Below are 19873 nucleotides of genomic sequence, written 5' to 3'. Positions count from 1 at the left end.
TTTCTCTCCAACTCCTGGCCCCCAAATGTTACATTTTATACAGCTGCTTTTCTAAACAGATGTTATCATTCTTTCTTAATATGTATTCTTTTGACAATAAATATTTATCAACCAGGGAACAGAAATTCTGTAAAGGATAATGAATTAAGAAATAGAAATGCAATATATATAGGCATCTAAAGTGCACTTTATAGCTTTAGAAAAAGTAATGTAAATCTGGGAAGGTCATGTCTTTTACCTGCTCTAATGATGATAAAGATCAACAGGATAAGAGAAAATCCTTTAAACTTTAGATAATGAAACAATCTACAGGTCCAGTGGAAATTTGCTAATTTTGCGCCAGATCTTTCTGCTTGTCTTTATAATGTCTAACAATAAGATAAAATGTCCCTGGGGACAATTCCTCAGTTATCTATTTAAACATGGGCACTTTATGCAGGTATGAGTCACCAACTTTTACATAGCTACTGATGGCTATAAGAATGTAATAACGTGAACCACAAAATTGAGATTTAAAGGAGATGAATGCATTTCTGCCTTCCTCTGAGTGTATTTGCAATAAATTTTAGATAACTTATTCTAGTGACACTATGGAGTTCAATAATCTATTGACAAAATAGATGGAGATATATACAATATATGTCATATTTTTCAGTAGTGTTTTAGTCTTCAACAAGATTATTTGATGCTTGGCTAGATTTTAAAGATAGACTCTCTCTATATTACAACTCTGACTTGTTCTTGTAAAATACAGTGGCTTGATTGGAGTGGTTTATAAGAAAAATAAATCAATAACTCTTTTGCAGAAGAGTGAATGTAATCTGCAAAAATATTGTACAGTCCAACATGAATGGTTTCCTATAAGAACCTAGATCAGAAAAGATCAAAACTATTTTTTCTTAATTTAAACTAACTGATATTCTGATGTGTTCAATTTCTAGGAATATTTTTTGTTTGATATTCAGACTGTACTTAGAGGTAGATGCAACTTGCAAACAAGATCAGACCTGTTTAGTGCTTTTCTGAGAAACCAACAAAGAATGTAAGGACTATTGGCTAAATTGGGAAACTGAAAAATAATCAGAATTCAAACTCAACTTAAAGAGGATTTTTAATATTTATATTTCACATTTCCATAAAAATTGTCTAATTATGTATTCAGCAAAGTGACATACATATATGTGTGTGCCAAAGCACCACAACACACTTAGTGATTCTCACTGACCCAAATTATATTAAGTGTCTGCTTCAGAAAATAAGTTGACTTATCTGATATTTTATTTTTGGGCATTTGAGATTTAAAAACTCAATGGAATCCCACCACCTGAAAAAGTTATGTGGTTTGTAATAGAAATCACCATAAATGATAACATATACCAGAAAAGCTGATCAATTCTGATAATACATTTAATTAATATGCTAAAATGGAATCTGACTTTATTTGAACTAAATATTTGTTTAGGCATTGTGAATTGCTCAGTTTAAAAGGGAAAAAAAACATTCTTATCTGTGAAAAAGAAAACAAGGTTTTATTATACCCAAATTGTAAAACATTTTTAATATATTACCTTGGAATTTTGTATACATCACAACAATCTCTAGTAGTGGAAGATGAAATTACATCTCCAGACTAGACTAGAATATACTAGCTATGACAGTTTGGAAAAGGTAATCTGTAGACTAATACCAGATGAAAACTTTAAAAATTGGGAAAATTATTGTACAATATCTGTAATTTCACATGCCATCAAAGAATGCTTATATTTCATCCAAGTCAGACTATAGCTTTACCTGGAAAGGGAGACTGCACAGGAATCAGTAACTTTATCACTGATATACTTTCAATTGCCATCTAAAGAAAATCTAGAAACAATGCTTGAAGTTCAAAAGGAAAGAAGGGTTCATTGAAGAAGTAGTATTGTACACATATCACAGAATCCAAATATCTTTTCAAGGCCTTCATTGCCATCCTAAAAAATGCTAACTCGCAGTGTATTGCTGGTTCTTTTACAATTGATAGTCGATTTTAAAAGGCAAAAGCTATCCTTCAATATCTTTACTGTTGATTCTAAGTCTCTGCTTTACCCATTGTCATTAACTTGGCCTTCCTTATATTTAATCTTAATCTCATTTTATCACTATGCTTTTGACTTTCATTACTAGAGTTTGTAGATCATTTGAATATCAGCTATCAGAGTAATATCATCAATGTAGCACAGGTTATTGATATTTCTTCTTCCAATTTTAAAACCATGCTTATCTTCTTCAAATTCTTCAAATTTATTCATAATATAGATTGAATAAATATGCAGTCTTATCTGAAGAACTGGAGCTGGACTGTTTTGTTGTCTTCTCCTCTCCTGTGTAAAGGGTTCACAACCATTGAACAATGGTATGGCCCGCCATTCCTTTTTTCCTAAGACAAGCCACAAGTTGACATAGTTGACACAATTGAAGGCTTTTCTATAATCCTTCATATTTCTCAATTATGCAGTTTTGACTTACAAAGATGTAGATGGTTTGGCACCATATACATAGGTACACATAAAGTACATTTACTGCTATCACTACCTACTGTAATCAGTGTTGATCCATTTGAAGAGTGCCTCAAACTCCCGCGTTGGGTGGCTGAAAGAGACTTAAGCTAGCAAGCATTGCTTTTCAGTCATGGGTCCTATACTTTGAATAGCCTTCCTATAGAATTAATAAGTCTTTACATGCTGCAAAAAGTAGAGGAAGATAACTGATTGATTTAATTATAGCAGCAATGAATATACTGTTAGAAGAAGGATCATGCTAGGGAGTGATCATTGTGGAGATCTATTTATGTAGTTGGTGAGAGTCAAGAATAAATTAATGGTACATAATTAATAATCAATATGATAATGCTGTCATATGAAGAAAGGTATGTGATATATAAAGCCTTAGCTTAATTCATGACAGAACCAGAATTCATCACACAGTGACCAATTTCATATGCTTCCCCCCATCTCCTAAAGTCATTCCTGCATACCAATGCAGTTGCTGATCTTAGGATTTCTGATAAAATCCACACACATATCTTAAAATTAGGATCATTCTGCAATGTCAATTTCTCATATGGATTTGAGTCAAAATTTAACCAGATCTCTTATTGAAGCTTTCAAAGCTATGAAAATCAGTTTTTGTTTCCTGCAGAGCCCAGGAACTTACAAGAATTTCAGAGGCTCATACATCAGCTCTTCAAAGAAGAGTAAATATCTTGTTTGAAGTATTTCACCTAAGTATACATATTAAAAATGTTGAAATGTGTAAAATCAATTTTAATAAATAATGAACAATCCAGTAAATCAGTATTTTTTGCCTCTTTGTGCAACCAAAACTTTGTATTGAAGTTTTAAAAAACATGTTATGTTCACTATTGTTTCATGCTGTCTAATTATATAGTGTATCTTTGAGTTTTGTTTTGATCACACATTTGAAAGTCACAATTTCATTCTAATAGCTCTAGGTGACAGCAGTTATTTTAGTCTAGTTTATAATCAACTGGTGGCTTTTGTGAAGCAGAAGTTCACACAATTATCTGAACAAGCCCACCAGATAACTTGATGATGTATACTCTCACGTTATATGAAATATCCTAGGATTTAGCTCCAACTGGTTTAGGTAATGGCAAAATAATGTGCATCACATTGCATCAGACCCCTGAACTGAAAGGACTTCACCTGACTATGTTTCTTCTTTATCAGGATAACCATCAACATGGTAATCATCTTGCTTGTTATGATCAGAGTATAATGGAAACTTGACTCAATGACTCCTATAATAATCAAAAGTAATTGACAAAAGGTAAAAGATCATGAAACTATTTTAAGGTTAACTACAATTCTGAAGGAAGTGAAGGTAGAATTAGTAAATCATGCAATGCCTGAAAGAGTCAGCAATCATGTATGCTGAATTTTATATTAATATAAATGCATGTGAAGTGAACTGGAACAGATAGTATAACAGTAGCAAACAGATATGCAAACAGTAATAAAGGTGTAATCTTTAGTTCCTTTTGCTAGGTTTTCTCCCCCTCCTTTAACTTAGGTATCCCACATAAGATTTTTTATGATAAAAGTATTTAGTTCAGCATACAATATATTAACACATTATTTTGCTGTTTCCAGATAATATATTAACATTGAGTGAATTTTATCCTCCTTCTTTAACTTAGATATCCCACATAAGAATTTTTTATGATAAAAGTATTTACTTCATCATACAATATATTAACACATTATTTTGCTGTTTTCAGGTGACCGATTTCATATGCTTCCCCCCACTCATAACATTAAGTAAATTTTCTCCTCCTCCTTTAACATAAGATTTTTTATGATAAAGTATTTACTTCATCATTCAATATATTAACACATTATTTTGCTGTTTCTAGGTAATATATTAACATTGAGTGAATTTTCCACCTCCTCTAACTTAGATATCCCACATAAGATTTTTTATGACAAAAGTATTTACTTCATCATACAATATATTAACACATTATGTTGCTGTTTTCAGGTAATATAATAACATTGAGTGAATTTCCAAAATGTAAAACTCTGGTTTGTATATGAATGTATTTTGGGGTAAAAAAATGACTTATAATTCCTCTTTCAAATTTGGATAAGGCAAGATGATTAAATAGAATCCCAAAATAACAGTGATATGAATGTAATATGTTATAATAATAAATTTGGGGATGAAATTTAAAAAAATGAGAATTTGTTTTAAAAAATGTTTTCATGCACTTTACACAATCAAGTTTTCAAGTACCGTATTTATCGGCGTATAACACGCACCGGCGTATAACACGCATTCCCCATTTTAACACAAAAATTTGAGTAAAAATTTTTTTCATTAAAAATAAATGACTTGGAAGCTCGGAACTTAATGTTGGATTAAAATTTATAACATTAGAACATGAATTACTTCCCCACCCTCTTCTGTCACATCATTTTCCCCCCTCTGATCCCCCTGTACCACCTAATACCCCCCCCCGATCCACCTGTACAACCTAATCCCCCTGTACCACATAGTCCTGATACCACCTGTACCATATAACCCCACCCCCCATATCACATACTCTTTCCCCCTGCGCCACATAACAAGCCCCCCCCACATAAACCCCTATTTCTATATGTTTTTGTTTTCACCACAGTACCTGGCCTGTGTCGCTAGCAGACTCAGGTTACTCTTTAATTGCGCTGACGAGTAACGTCCTCAGCGTAACGTCAGGGACGTCACTCGTCAGAAGTACGGTGGCCTCGGAGGGTCCTGAGGAGCAGCCTTTAAAACAGCAGCGCGGGCGGCTGCGGACTCACAGCTGATTGGGAGAATGCCGGCGCGTACACTTGGGAACAGAGAGCAGGCGGGCGGGAAGGTAAGCACCCGCAATGATGGAGAAAAAATACAGGCAGCGGGCGGCTCTCTGGCCGCTGCGAGCCGCTGCTGCTAGGATGGGGTTAAATCAGGCAGCGGGCGGCTCTCCAGCCGCCGCTTGTTCAATGATGGGGTTAAAGCGAACAGCAGGTGGCTGGAGAGCTGCCGCCACTGCTGCAAGGTAGGGGTTATATCAGGCAGGGTAGCTGGAGAGCCGCCGACGCTGCCATGAAATGGATGCTGCACTTCTATGAGTATCATGGGCGCCGGTGAATCAGCTGGAGCAGGCAGTTTGGGACCCGGCGTATAACACGCAGTATCGGCGTATAACACGCAGGCAGGGTTTAAGCTTGCAATTTTAGTTTTAAAACTGCGTGTTATACGCCGATAAATACGGTATTTTATTTATTTCGTAGTTCATAGCCATGTTTAAGTGGCTTCTATAATATCCTGATTAATTATTTCATGAATCAATTACTTATAATTAATTATAATTAGACTTTTAAAAGATCTTTACACTGTGAGGTTTTCGGCTTTTATATATATAAGATGGGTTCAATACTCTTGGAATAAAAAACAAGAGCTTGGGATTGCAAAATTACTTTTTAAAAATTCATTGTAATATGGATGTATTACAAAAGCAAATATTTTTATATTAATCTGTCATTGTTATTAAATAGCTATTATATAAATCTATATTTTTATAGTATGAATCTGTTAGAATTATGGGTAGCAAATAAACATGAACCTTGTTAAGAAGTATTTAGGAACTTAAAATCAAGATAGAGCTCTATTTAAATAATCATTTGTACCCACACAAGCCAAAAACAAAAAATAAATTATACTACTAGTTAACCCAAATACTGCTTAAGTTTTGAGAGTTGGCTTTTCTGTAATATAAATACTTTTGAAAAAGAATTAAATGCATGCCTAGTACTTTATTCTTCAACTTTTTAACAAGTTTAATTTTTCGGGGCAAGTAGAATTAATGCTTAAATTTGGTGATTTTTTTATATAGTCACATCATTTTTTTCCCTTTGGGAATACTAAGGTTGTTAACATGAAATCTAGGAAAAAATTACTGTCCCAGAGGAACATCATTTTTTCCAAAATATTCTTCAAGTTGAAGAAATATATCAAGAAATGTCTCACACTATCCTTTTATATCACTGGCTTAGAAAATAAAGAAAGTAATAAGCTAATACTTTCAAGCTAAGGAAATGTATGTGGAGTCCTCGGTAGTCTCTGAGTTTGGATTGTCTGATTGCAGACATTTCATGCTCCCTGTTCATATACATAGTTTGCCCTGCCAATGTTGCTGGACAAGCGGTTTTCTCTTTGTTAATTCCTTGATTAGGTTTTTTTTTCTGTTTGATTGTTTGTATGGTATTAATCCCTGCTTATTTGGGTGTAAGCTGCTGGTGAGGATGTGTTCTGTTCTTTTTGTTTCCTTTTTGGTTTTTTAATTATCTCTTTCATACACATTTATGATGGTAAATGTGGTTTATTGCTATGTGTTTGTAAGTAAATGTCTTCCCAGCATTGAACTAGGGAAGAGACAAGAGAATGAAGGGAAAAGAAACAATCTTTTGTTCTCTTGGAGCTGTGAAGCAGCTGTTTTCCACTAATGTTTGATTTGCTAGTATGTTTATTTTGCAAAGTCTAAGAAATACATTTACTCATAAGTAAATTGACTTTACACTGTGACTTAGACAGGAAGAAAAAGAAATATTGGATGAGTAGCCAACATCGTGATGAAATGGACGTGTGGTCTTGATGCTCTGAGACCGCAGCCAATACTTTTGCCGCTGGGTGGTCCAATCAGACCTAAACCATCCCGAAGAGATGGTGAACAGGAAGAATACGTCTTGCTGACCTCAGGGATATCACAAAATCCTTGAAAGAAGCAAGAGAAGTTCTTCAAGACAAAAAATCCAGCCAAGGCTGAGAAAGTCAGGTTGGCTCCAAAATAGAAGAATACAGAAAGAGAAAGTGTTTTCAGCTGGTGAGAAACTTTTACTGTTTTAAAAAGAGATTGCCTATAAAAACTTAAAATTAATCTAAATTGGAGAACAGAAGAATCAAGTGGTGGAATTACATTTGGAATGGTTTTGGACAGTGTTTATATTACTTTTCAAATGCTATCTTCATTGATGAAATTTATGCAAGCCTTTTTAGATGGATGGATTAAGTTTTCTTCTTCTATTTTTTCTTTTATTGTTCTCTGTAACCTATGGACTAAAGTTTTTATCTTTCATTGCTGTGGGTATTTTTCTAATTCATTTAAAGACTGGACTCTTTTTCTAACTTGAAATACAAAAAAGATACAAAAGAAAATTAGATTTTCAACAGTATTACCACTGCTCAGAGGCTGGGAGGTTTTTGTTGATTGGAGTTTTGTGTATTGAAAATGGAATACTTTTTTTCTCCATGGATTGTTTTGACTTGGCACTACAAGGTTTTACTGCTTGGCTACAGAGAGTGATAAGAAGGGAAGCACACAGATGTCCCTTTGAAGTATATTTCTAATCAGAGAAAAGTGAAAGCAACGTTCTTTGTGAATCTATGCTTTAATTTTATTAATCTTCCAAGCTAGAGCAGCTGTGTTTGTTAGAATGGCACAATTTCAAAAGAAAATAGAGGTCTCAAGTTTGCGAAAGATATTTTCAGAAATACAGAAATTATCAAATACATATGGAAGAATAGAGAAAAAACTGGAATACTTAGAGCACATAACAATAAAATATGATGAAGAAATTGAGGATGTCCATCAAATGCAAAACGGGGTGGTTGAAACTCAAAAAATCAAAGTGGAAAATCAATATAAATAGATTAAACCTGCTAATATTTATGGTGATTGGTTTGGCTCTGAAAATGAAAAGAATGGAATACTGAAAGTGGAATTAAATGGAGAGGAAATCTATTCCAGAGGGCAAGATACAGAAGGGAAAAAAAAGAATCTATGGATTTAAAGAGAGAATTTCTATTAACAAAAGCATTGATAACACTGCTGACAATCAAAGATAAGCTGAAAAAGGAAACAGAAAGAGGGCATCAAGATTATATGAGAGATCTTATAAGCAAGAAGTTGCTAAGAGAAGTCTATACAAAGCTGACCAAGAAGATGATTAGAGGACTGGCACCACAAATGGCAGAAGATATGAGACTGTTTTGCTATTGGAAAGATACAGGTTGATAGATGGAAGAATATAATTTAAAACTAGTTAAACTTAGTGAAATTTATTGATAATAGATATAGCTTAAATAAATAACTGATAATGTTACTAATGTATATAATGTGTAGTGTTATGATGAGTATAATTGGATATGAATATTGATTGGCACCCATGTAAGGAAGATTAGCAATTCCTTTGAATTATACATAAAGGATGATGATGATGATGATGATGATGATGATGATGATGATGACGACAATAATAATAATAATAATAATAATAATAATAATAATAATAATAACAACAACAACTCCGCCGTTGCCGGTCCCAAGCCCGGATGAGAAAGGAGGAAGGTTGGGATCAGGTTGGCATCTGGTCCCGTAAAAAAAACCCCCGCCAACCCATACAATATGGTGAAAAAAACGAATAAGAATTCCATACCGCATTGGTCGTCGCGCGGGTTAACAAGGGCCGTGGCGGATGTTGGGGTCCCTGGACATCCGTCGACAAGTGGGCTACAAGTGGACCAGCCAACAAAACGACAAAAATATAGTGCAGATGAAAACCGTGCCATAATGGCCTGTTACTACAACTCAGAGCCAGAAAAAAGAGGATATTTAAAGCGAATGTATGAATTATGGAAACAACAATATCCAGATTCAAATGTTAGTGAACAACGACTAGCAGATCAAAGGCGATTTATTATACGGAATAAAGTGTTTAGTGAAGTTGAACATGAGGAAATTCAGGCAAATTGCAAAACCCAAAAAACAATATCACAAGCGGAAATAACTGAGATTCAAGACACAACTAAAGACACTATAGTAGAACTCCCAGAAGAAGCTCTCAGGGAGGAAATAACATCACCACCACTAGAACCAGTTATCACTGAACCAACTGATGAACTAACTCAAAAACAAAAAGAATTGAAGGATAAGATCATGGAGCATTTTCTGCTTAATGAGGAAAGGCAATGTTTACCATCACTAAAAACTCTGCCTAAGAAAATTTTGGCCCCTATCATGAAAATGGTTAATGCAGTGTTTTCAACAATTGAACCGGGATCCATCTTGGAAACAAACCAGTTAATGTACAGCGCAGCTGTAATAGTCACTAATGAACTAGGCATTAAAATTAAAGTACCTAGTCACACAACAGAAAAAGCATCAAAGCCAAAGTGGAAAATCCGTCTAGAACAAAAAATCAAAAAATTAAGGGTAGATGCTAGTAACTTAAAGAACATGCATGAGCAACGGCTTAAAAACAACAAAATCATAGATCGGCTAATCAGAAGATATAGATTGGATACAAGAAACATCAATGAAGCTGTAGAGATTGTAAAACAGCAGATAACAGCAACAGCTAGAAAAATTGAAAGATATGAGGCACGAATCATCCAATATAAACAAAATCAGCAATTTCGATCAGACCAACGGCGTTTTTATCAAAGTCTTAATGTGAATGGTGACACCAAAAGTGAAAAACCAGAAAAGCAGGCCACAGTTGAATTCTGGAAAGAATTGTGGGAAAATGCAAAGGACTACAACAAGGAAGCAAAGTGGATACATGACTTTGAGAAAAGCATTGGCAACAAACAAATGCAAGTATTAGAAATAACAACTGAGATGATCAAAAATCGAGTTAAAAAGGTAAAGAATTGGACATCACCTGGAAAGGACCAATTACATGGTTTCTGGCTCAAATATCTGACCAGTTTACATGCAATATTGGCCAGGCAACTGAATGAAATTTTACAAAAGGGCCAAATTGATGAATGGTTGACAACTGGAAAAACATACTTGATTCAGAAAGATCCAACTAAAGGAACAACACCTGAAAACTATAGACCAATAACATGCTTACCAACAACCTTCAAATTACTCACAGGCATTATTGCAGATAACATGATGGATTATTTGGAAACAAACAACATCTTGCCAGTAGAGCAAAAAGGCAACAAAAGAAGGAGCAGGGCCACAAAAGATCAGCTTCTAATTGATAAAATGATATTAGAAAATTGTAAGAACAGAAAAACGAACTTGAATATGGTCTGGATTGATTACAAAAAGGCATTTGACTCACTGCCACATAGTTGGATCATAAAATGCTTAGAAACAACTGGCATTAGCAAAAATATTACATCCTTTACTGAAAAGGCGATGAAACAATGGAGAACTGAGTTGGCAATAGGGAATGAGAGCTACGGAATGGTTAATATCAAGCGAGGAATTTTCCAGGGTGATTCACTTTCACCTCTTCTCTTCATCATCGCAATGATCCCACTATCAGTAATCTTAAAAAAAATGAAATTAGGCTACCAAACAGCCAAAAAAGCTGAAAAAATTTCGCATTTACTATATATGGATGATTTGAAACTCTATGGAAAGTCAGAAATAGAAATCCAATCATTGACAAATACAGTCCGAGTATTCAGCACCGATATTTCAATGCAGTTTGGCATGGAAAAATGCGCCACTGTATCCATAAAAAGGGGCAAAATCACTGCATGTGAGGGAATTGAAATGCCCAATGGCCAACTAATTAAATGCAAAGAAAATGAAGCCTACAAATACTTAGGCATTCTGCAGTTGGATAACATCAAGCATGGAGAAGTAAAAACTATTGTCAGGCGAGAGTACACCAACAGAGTTAGGAAAATTTTGAAATCTAAATTGAATGGTGGAAATACAATCAAGGCCATAAATACCTGGGCAATACCAGTTATAAGATACACAGCTGGCATAGTTAACTGGACACAAGCTGATTTGGACCTTTTGGACCGAAAAACCAGGAAACTAATGACAATGCACTACAGTTTACATCCACGTGGTGATACTGATAGACTATATCTGCCCCGAAAATCAGGTGGCAGAGGATTATTACAAGTGAAGCAAACAGTTGAAGAAGAAAAACATGCACTGGCTGATTATTTAAAAGAAAGTCAAGAACATCTATTAATCGAAGTAAAGAACAAAAATCTACTGAAGGCCCAACAGACAAAACAAGAATACAGAAAAGATGTGATAAAATCAAGAATGGAGAGTTGGCAGAACAAAGCACTGCATGGTCAATTTCTGGAAAAAATAAAAGATAAAGTGGACAGTGAACAAACTTGGTTATGGTTAAAAACAGGTACATTAAAGAAAGAAACAGAGTCACTAATCCTGGCTGCGCAAGAACAAGCTATCCGCACAAATGCCATTAAGGCCAAAATTGAAAAATCCTCTGATGATGCCAAATGCAGACTTTGCAAAGAAGCTGATGAAACTGTTGATCACATACTCAGCTGCTGTAAAAAAATCGCGCAGACTGATTATAAATTGCGGCACAATTCAGTAGCACAAATGATCCATTGGAATTTGTGCAAAAATTATAATATTAAAACAGCAACAAACTGGTGGGAACATCAGCCTGAAAAAGTCACCGAAAATCAGACGGTCAAGATATTGTGGGATTTCCGTATACAAACCGACAAAATACTGGCGCATAATACACCAGACATCACACTGGTTGAGAAAAATAAGGTCACAATCATAGACATCGCAATACCAGGTGATAGCAGGGTCGCCGAGAAGGAACATGAAAAAATCGCAAGATACCAGGACTTAAAAATCGAAATTCAACGACTATGGCACAAACCAGCAGTGGTAATTCCAGTGGTAGTTGGCACACTGGGTGCTATTCCAAAAGCACTGGAATTACATTTAAAACAGTTAAAAATTGACAAAATCACCATCAGTCAAATGCAAAAAGCCGCACTGCTTGGATCTGCACGCATATTAAGAAAATACGTTATGACGTCCTAGGCCCCTGGGTGGGGCCCGACTAGTAACCAATGCCAAATCCGGCGAAACAACTGGCCGCTGTGATACAATTGTACAACAACAACAATAATAATAATAATAATAATAATAATAATAATAATAATAATAATAATAATAATAATAATAATAATAATAGAACTAAGTTAGATAAAATTAAAGTTTTGATTGGGGGAAAATGTTATGATACTGGATATAGTCAAATAAAGGAGAGATAAAAATAACAATGTATATATAGATATGGGTATAACATAAGGAAACTGGATGTAAACTGTAAACAGTGATTTGGAAAGGAGGATTAGAAAACTTTGTTATTAAATATTATGGATGTTTAGCTGGAATAGGACACAAGGATTTAGTGTTAGTGGAGGATTTTAGAAATATTAATGTAAAGGCCAGGTTGTGGTTATGTATTAAATTTTGGAATATTTTATGATGAAAAACGTTTAAACAATTATAGTCAAATGAAAATGGAGATATGATGATGGTGACATGTATAAATATTTGAGTTAAAATATCTAAGTTAATATGAATTATGTTTGTTGAATGTGGAAGAGATGCATGAAAGTCTTTTTGTAACCAACTGATACACTTTCTATAGCATGTAAAGAAGGATGTTGTGTCTTTTATGTTTTAAAAAAAATATTGGAAAAAAAAAGAAAAAATATTGTGGAGAAGGACAGCTTTTCAATGATTCAAGTTTCATGAAATAATTTTGATTTTTGAAATACATATAATGTACCCTCAGTTTGGTCACTTTCCTTAAAATCACTTTCCTTAAATTCACTTAAGTTTTAGCTATTTTTGGTTCTAACTGTCCATATGAAACTCTCAAAGTAATTCATTTCATAATAAAGTAAATGGTTTGAGTATGCATTAATGAATATAAATGCCTTATCTACTGTATCTGTCTGTCTGTCTGTCTGTCTGTCTGTCTGTCTGTCTGTCTGTCTGTCTGTCTGTCTGTCTGTCTGTCTGTCTATCTATCTATCTATCTATCTATCTATCTATCTATCTATCTATCTATCTATCTATTTATCTTCCATCCATCTATCATTCATCAATCTATCTATCATCTCTCCATCCATCCATCCATCCATCCATCCATCCATCCAATCTACCTACCTATCTACCTACCAGGGGTGGGTTCATTTGTGGACGTGGCTCACGTGTATGTGCAGAGCAATAAAAATTATTCTGTGCATGCGCAGAACCAAAAAATAAGATGGCGGCACCTACGGCACTGCCCAGAAAACTGGTTTGGGGGCACGGCAGGCCTGGGTCGCTACTGGTTCCAGTGACCCAGGCCACCAAATCACTACCTATTTGGCTGAACCAGTCCTAACTGGTAGGAACCCACCACTGCTAGCTAGCTAGCTAGCTACCTACCTACCTATCTACCTACCTACCTACCTACCTACCTACCTACCTACCTACCTACCTACCGGTAGTAAAAAGTAATAGTAAAGGAAGGAGCAGTAAAGAAATACACCACTGATTAGCACTTGTTGGAACAGCCAGAAGGCCTTGAAAATTATGATGTATCTACAAAGATTAGAATTGTGCAAATCACAATATTGCATATGACATCATGTGTAAATGGATGTTGGATATTAAAGAAGCAGGATGGGAGACATATCCTTACATATTCGAACTTTGATGTTGGAAAAGACTCCTGAGATTAACATGGACTGCTAAGAAAGCAATGGATCATCAAATAATTTAACCCAGAGTTCTCCTTGTTTATATTTTGCAAATATAGATCTATGAATGTCCTTACCCTTCTGCTGTTTTTTTCTTTTAAATCTATATTATGCTGCAGTGTGTGAACCTCTGCCAAAGAGATAGCACAGTTCATTTTGATCTGTTATTCTTTGTATCTTGCTGTAAGCTTAACCACATTTGCCTTTACTCCTGATTGCAGCTCTATAGTATATCTCATTTTAGTTTCCATGGAGACAGCTATTTCAAATGCTGTCTTAAATGTAAATCTGCCTCTATTAACATCCTTTTTTAATTACTTTATTTCCAAGTTTCACTGACCAGCTGGCTTCTCAGTGGATCATTTAACCCTATGCCAAATGTTCAGACAGCTGCTTAAGTTCAAATTCATATTCTGCACTGGATTCTCCCACTTTTCATTTGCACTTAAGAAACCTAAAGCATTTTGCAATCAGAGGTTTGATGTAAACTATTCCTGAAGTACTTTACTAGGTCTGTAAAGCTGAATTGTGATGGGTTTTCTAGAAGACAAGCAGATAGTGCTTCTCGCTAAGTAATATGCTTTGCTACCTAAGACACTTGGAAAATATGCACCAGCTTCAAAAAAGTGATCATGTTTCTTTATAATTAATTTTCAGTAATCTCTCATGCTATAAAGACAGTTCTTTGTTTTACTGTTTTTCTCCACATCCAGAGATAATTGTGAGAGGCTTAAAATTTTTATTTTAGAAATTTCTACTCTTATGTTTTTTCTACTGATCAAATCAAGACAGATGCTCAAGAATTACAAGTTATAGAGGCAACGAAATAAAACCATAGACTCATTAAATTTACCAATATCTCAACTACAGAAGTCATCATGCTAGAGACAAGCATTCCACCCTGTCCATGATTCTTCTAAAAAGATAAGTAAATATCTTGGTATAAACCTGGACATTTCTTTTATCTGCTTGCATTTTCTTTTCTGATCAGACCTTCTGATGCTTCAGGAGAAAACAGCATTTAAACAACTAGAAAGCTGTTGAAAAGAAAACACAATAGTTGCATTACTTTACGACATACAAGCCTTTTTCTGTGTGGTATTATTCAGTATACCATTCCATGTATTAAATCCCACCCAATTATCTTTATGCTTAAAAGCCTTGTATTTTGGTAGAGTAGTCTGTGGAGATTTAGAAAATAGCTTTTCAGTTCACACAGCATAATCATTTCTGTAAAAGGAAACAGCCATGGACACCTGAGGTACTGCCACAGCACAAAAGTGAGACATATACAAGAAGTCAAAAAAAGTGCCTTTGTATTTTATAAATAAAGCATTAAATGTCATTGTAAGCACAATTTCCAGAGTTCCTCTCTATTCTTTTTATAATTTTAATGGATCAAATTTGTTATTTGAACTTTGTTTTTTTCTCATTTCATTGTAAACATTTCAGCCACACAGAAATTTCTTTCTCATTACCAAGCTACTCGATCCTTTAGTATGCCCAGAATCTACTTTCTTTTTCTGCTTTTAATTAGAACACATCAACATATTCATATAGGTCTTCCTTTGTTAAAAGTTTTAAAATAAAGAGTATAAATGATCCATCTGCTAACATGATTATTGCTTTCAGTGTTCTTTTTATACACTACTGGAACATGCTTCAGTTTTAAGTAGTATCAGGTGCTAGAAAGAATTTCAAAATATATTTTGAGCTGGATTGTTTAGGTATTACCTTTTCACGCTTTCTCGGAATCTTCAAATGAGCAAATTCAAAACCCATGCCTGCTCATTTTCAAAAACTGATACCTTTGGTAATGATTGACCCTTAAAGGGAAAGTTTTGTCTTTTGTTAAGTTTTGACTCATTTAGTGTACAGTACATAATGCATATTTTCATTTAAGCTCTGAACCAAATCTCCATGCCATCCCCTTTGAACATATACATTGAGATTGCTCACAGTTAACAAAATAGAAGCTAAAATGAAAACAACTTACAAACATAGGTATAGGATGGAGCTTTCCAAACTCCTATGGTACTTTTAGGTTAAGGTTTGCAGTTGGGTTCTGCCTTCATTTCTCAATACAGATATTTACCAATAAGGAGACCAATACTTAGAATACTGATTGAATGCATTCTAGGGAGCTTCACAAAGACAAATGGTTGGAAGTAGAAATAAGGACAAACCAATAATATCCTTCTTTGTCCTGGAGAGATCCCGGAGCACAGGGGAACTGCCAGAGGTCTGGAAAAGAGCTGATGTGGTTCCCATCTTCAAAAAAGGAAAAAAAATAGATCCAGGAAACTGCAGACCTATCAGCCTGACCTCAGTACCAGGAAAGATTCTGGAAAAGATAATCAAGCAACAAATTAGCAAACACTTAGAAGTAAACAAAGTAATAGCCAAAAGCCAACATGGGTGTGTCAAAAACAGATCATGCCAGACTAATCTTATTGCATTCTTTGACAAAGTGACAAAATTAGTCGACCAGAGGAATGCCATCGATATAGTTTACTTGGACTTCAGTAAGGCATTTGATAAGGTAGACCATAACCTACTACTAGATAAAGTAGAGAGATGTGGGTTAGACAGCATCACCACCAGATGGATTCGTAACTGGCTGACCAACCACACTCAATGTGTGGTCCTCAATGGAACTGCATCTACATGGAAGGAAGTATGCAGTGGAGTACCACAAGGCTCTGTTTTAGGCCCAGTACTCTTCAAAATCTTCATCAATGATTTGGATGAGGGAATAAATGGGAACTCATCAAATTTACAGATGACATCAAACGGACAGGAATAGCCAACACTCCAAAAGACAGGCTTAAGATGCAGAAGGATCTTGACAACTTGAACATGGGGCACTATCTAATAAAATGAAATTCAATGGTGAAAAGAGTAAGGTTCTACATTTAGGCAAGAAAACGAAATGCACAGGTACAGTATAGGTGGCTGATCAATAGTAGTTTTAGAGTCCTAGTGGACAACCATTTAAATATGAGCCAGCACTGTGCAGCAGCTGCCAAAAAAGCCAACACAGTTCTAGGCTACATAAACAGAGGGATAGAATCAAGATCACATGAAATGTTAATACCACTTTATAATGCCTTGGTAAGGCAACACTTGGAATACTGCATTCAGTTTTGGTCGCCACGATGTAGAAAAGATGTGGAGACTCTAGAAAGAGTGCAGAGAAGAGCAACAAAGATGATTAGGGAACTGGAGACTAAAACATATGAAGAATGGTTGCAAGGACTGGGTATGTCTAGTTTAATGAAAAGAAGGACTAGGGGAGACATGATAGCAGTGTTCCAATCAAACTATTCTCCAAAGCACCTGAGAGCAGAACAAGAAGCAATGGTGGAAACTAATCAAGGAGAGAAGCAACTTAGAACTGAGGAGAAATTTCCTGACAGTTAGGACAATTAATCAGTGGAACAGCTTGCCTCCAGAAGTTGTGAATGCCCCAACACTGGAAGTCTTTAAGAAGATGTTGGATAGCCATTTGCCTGAAATGGTATAGGGTTTCCTGCCTAGTAAAGGGGTTGGACTAGAAGACCTCCAAGGTCCCTTCCAACTCTGCTATTGTATTGTATTGTCCTACACTTCCCCTCATTCTACATGGCTATGAATTGCCATGGGATATGCAATTATTAAGAATATTTTAAGGTTTATCAGCTAACTATACAGAAAATTCCCCAAGTGCAATGAAAAAAGTGTTTGAATACTTCAGATACTTAAGTCAAACCATTTTAAATGGTAGTCCACACCTGCAGAGGTTTACAGAAATCACAAAATAAGCACAGTGATCCAACTACGACACTGGAATTACAATCAGGTTCTCCACTTAAATCTGTGATGCTATGAAGGACAGAAATCATTGCTTTATGCTTTTTTAGAAAGTATGTGATTGTCAATGAAATTGCATCTCTTATTCTCTCTTTCCTACTGCAAGATGTTAAAAGGGTATTTAAACTGATTGCTTGCTATCTGCCATGGAATCAATGTATTCTCAGATTTACATGATTTGTAAGCACTAAATACTTGTTCATATGGTATATCTCATAGATTAAATTTGGATCAGGATTAATTCCATTCTTCTTTCCGATCTTTTCTCTTCTTACTTCAGGCAAAGAAGAGATTATTATGAAACTTCTAAATTTTTAATGTAGTTTAATAGTCTAGATGAAGAATTTCTTTAGTTATTATAAGTCAAACTTCTTTCTTTTGGTTTTTGGCAGTGAAAGTGAAAAAGCCAGAACAGAAAAAAAGTCTATAGGTAATTGACTAGGAATATAATTATAAATAGTATGTGTGTGTAAAAAAAAACCTGAATTCCATAAAAGTCTTTCCGCAAAAAGAAAAACGGGAGAAAGGCACTTTTGTAAACTTGATTTACTGCCCATACTAATACAAAACATATGATTCATGACATGTTTTGTTATGCTCAACTCACAAGTAATTATCAATAGAAAATAGTTAATGAACAAAGAATTAAGTACTGGATTAAGCTTCAAATAGTATGCTTTTAAAATAGTCTCATGTGAGATATACGCCATCATGGAAAATGCTTATTTTATTTGATTCTATTATTTATTGGCAGTTGCTCTTTCTATCATTCCTTGCTGTAATACCACTTTGTTTGTTTTAATAAATAATCATCCTGTTGTATGAATTGTGGCTACATTAATGGTTTGTCACACAGTTTGCCAGATGTTCAGACTGGATTTGGCATTGTTGTCTTCCTATCGAGTCCTTTCCAAGGATAGACAGATGTCAATGTTTGATGGTGTTACAGATATCATTACAGGATGAAAGCTCTTCCATGTAAAGCTGCCTTTTGCAATTGACTGATGGTGAATTTGTCAATGCCGATGGTGTTCAAGTGGTGCTCCAAACATTATTATTATGGTTCATCATACAGTCAGCCACTTATTTATATTGTAATTGGGATTTCTCTCTGTCTACTATGTCCTCTATAACCATGCCCATCATTGATGTATTCTGGACCAATTGTAGCTTCTGGATGAGAGTGCATTGGAATAATCAAGCCATGAGTTCACAGGCATGAATGCATGTTTGAAGGCATCCATGATCCAGGAAAGGGATCTTCAACTGATTCATCAGATGGTGCTATGCAAAGGCCTTCCTGGCCACATCCTACTCACAGAGCAGGAGCTGTGACTCCAAGAAAACCCAATTGTTCTTCACTCTTGAATGGAGAAGTGTCAGCTAATTTATTTTCAATTGCAATTTAAAAAGCTGAAATTCAAGCTGAAGGCAAGAAAACCAGCAGGAAGAATAATTTTCCGCATTGATGGTGTCCACAGTTTTGAAAACATTCTATACCTGTATGGAACAATCTTTAACAATTCCTTATGATTTGAGGCCTTACAACTATTGTTCTTATATATAAAAAATGAAATAAAGTGCATCTGTCAACTATCAGTCGAACACCTTGGTTGGTATAATTAGTAAACTTTCTGCTGAAAATTGTGGGATTGGTTAGAAATGAAAAAAACAAAAAACCAACAAGCTAGCTTTAGGATAGACTAATCCACTATCATGAGTTAATGAATGCAGTGTCTGCTTTTTCTCAACTAAAATTAATATTGATAAATTTTAGCTGGAAAAGTGAGTGCAGTCCAGTTATAAAACTATTTTATTATGACTCAGTCTTCATGTTTCAAAGTTAAAATGGCAATGGAGGGAAAACAGGAAAACAGATATGCCTATTCACATTATCCAAAAAGCTTACATTTCTCTGTTC

This window comes from Thamnophis sirtalis, unplaced genomic scaffold (assembly GCF_051295495.1).
Source record: "Thamnophis sirtalis isolate CommonGarterSnake01/CBP01778 unplaced genomic scaffold, rThaSir2_p1.2 scaffold_11, whole genome shotgun sequence".
In the NCBI taxonomy this organism is placed as follows: domain Eukaryota; kingdom Metazoa; phylum Chordata; class Lepidosauria; order Squamata; family Natricidae; genus Thamnophis; species Thamnophis sirtalis.
The sequence above is the reverse complement of the archived record's forward strand: the minus strand, read 5'-3'. Positions refer to the sequence as shown.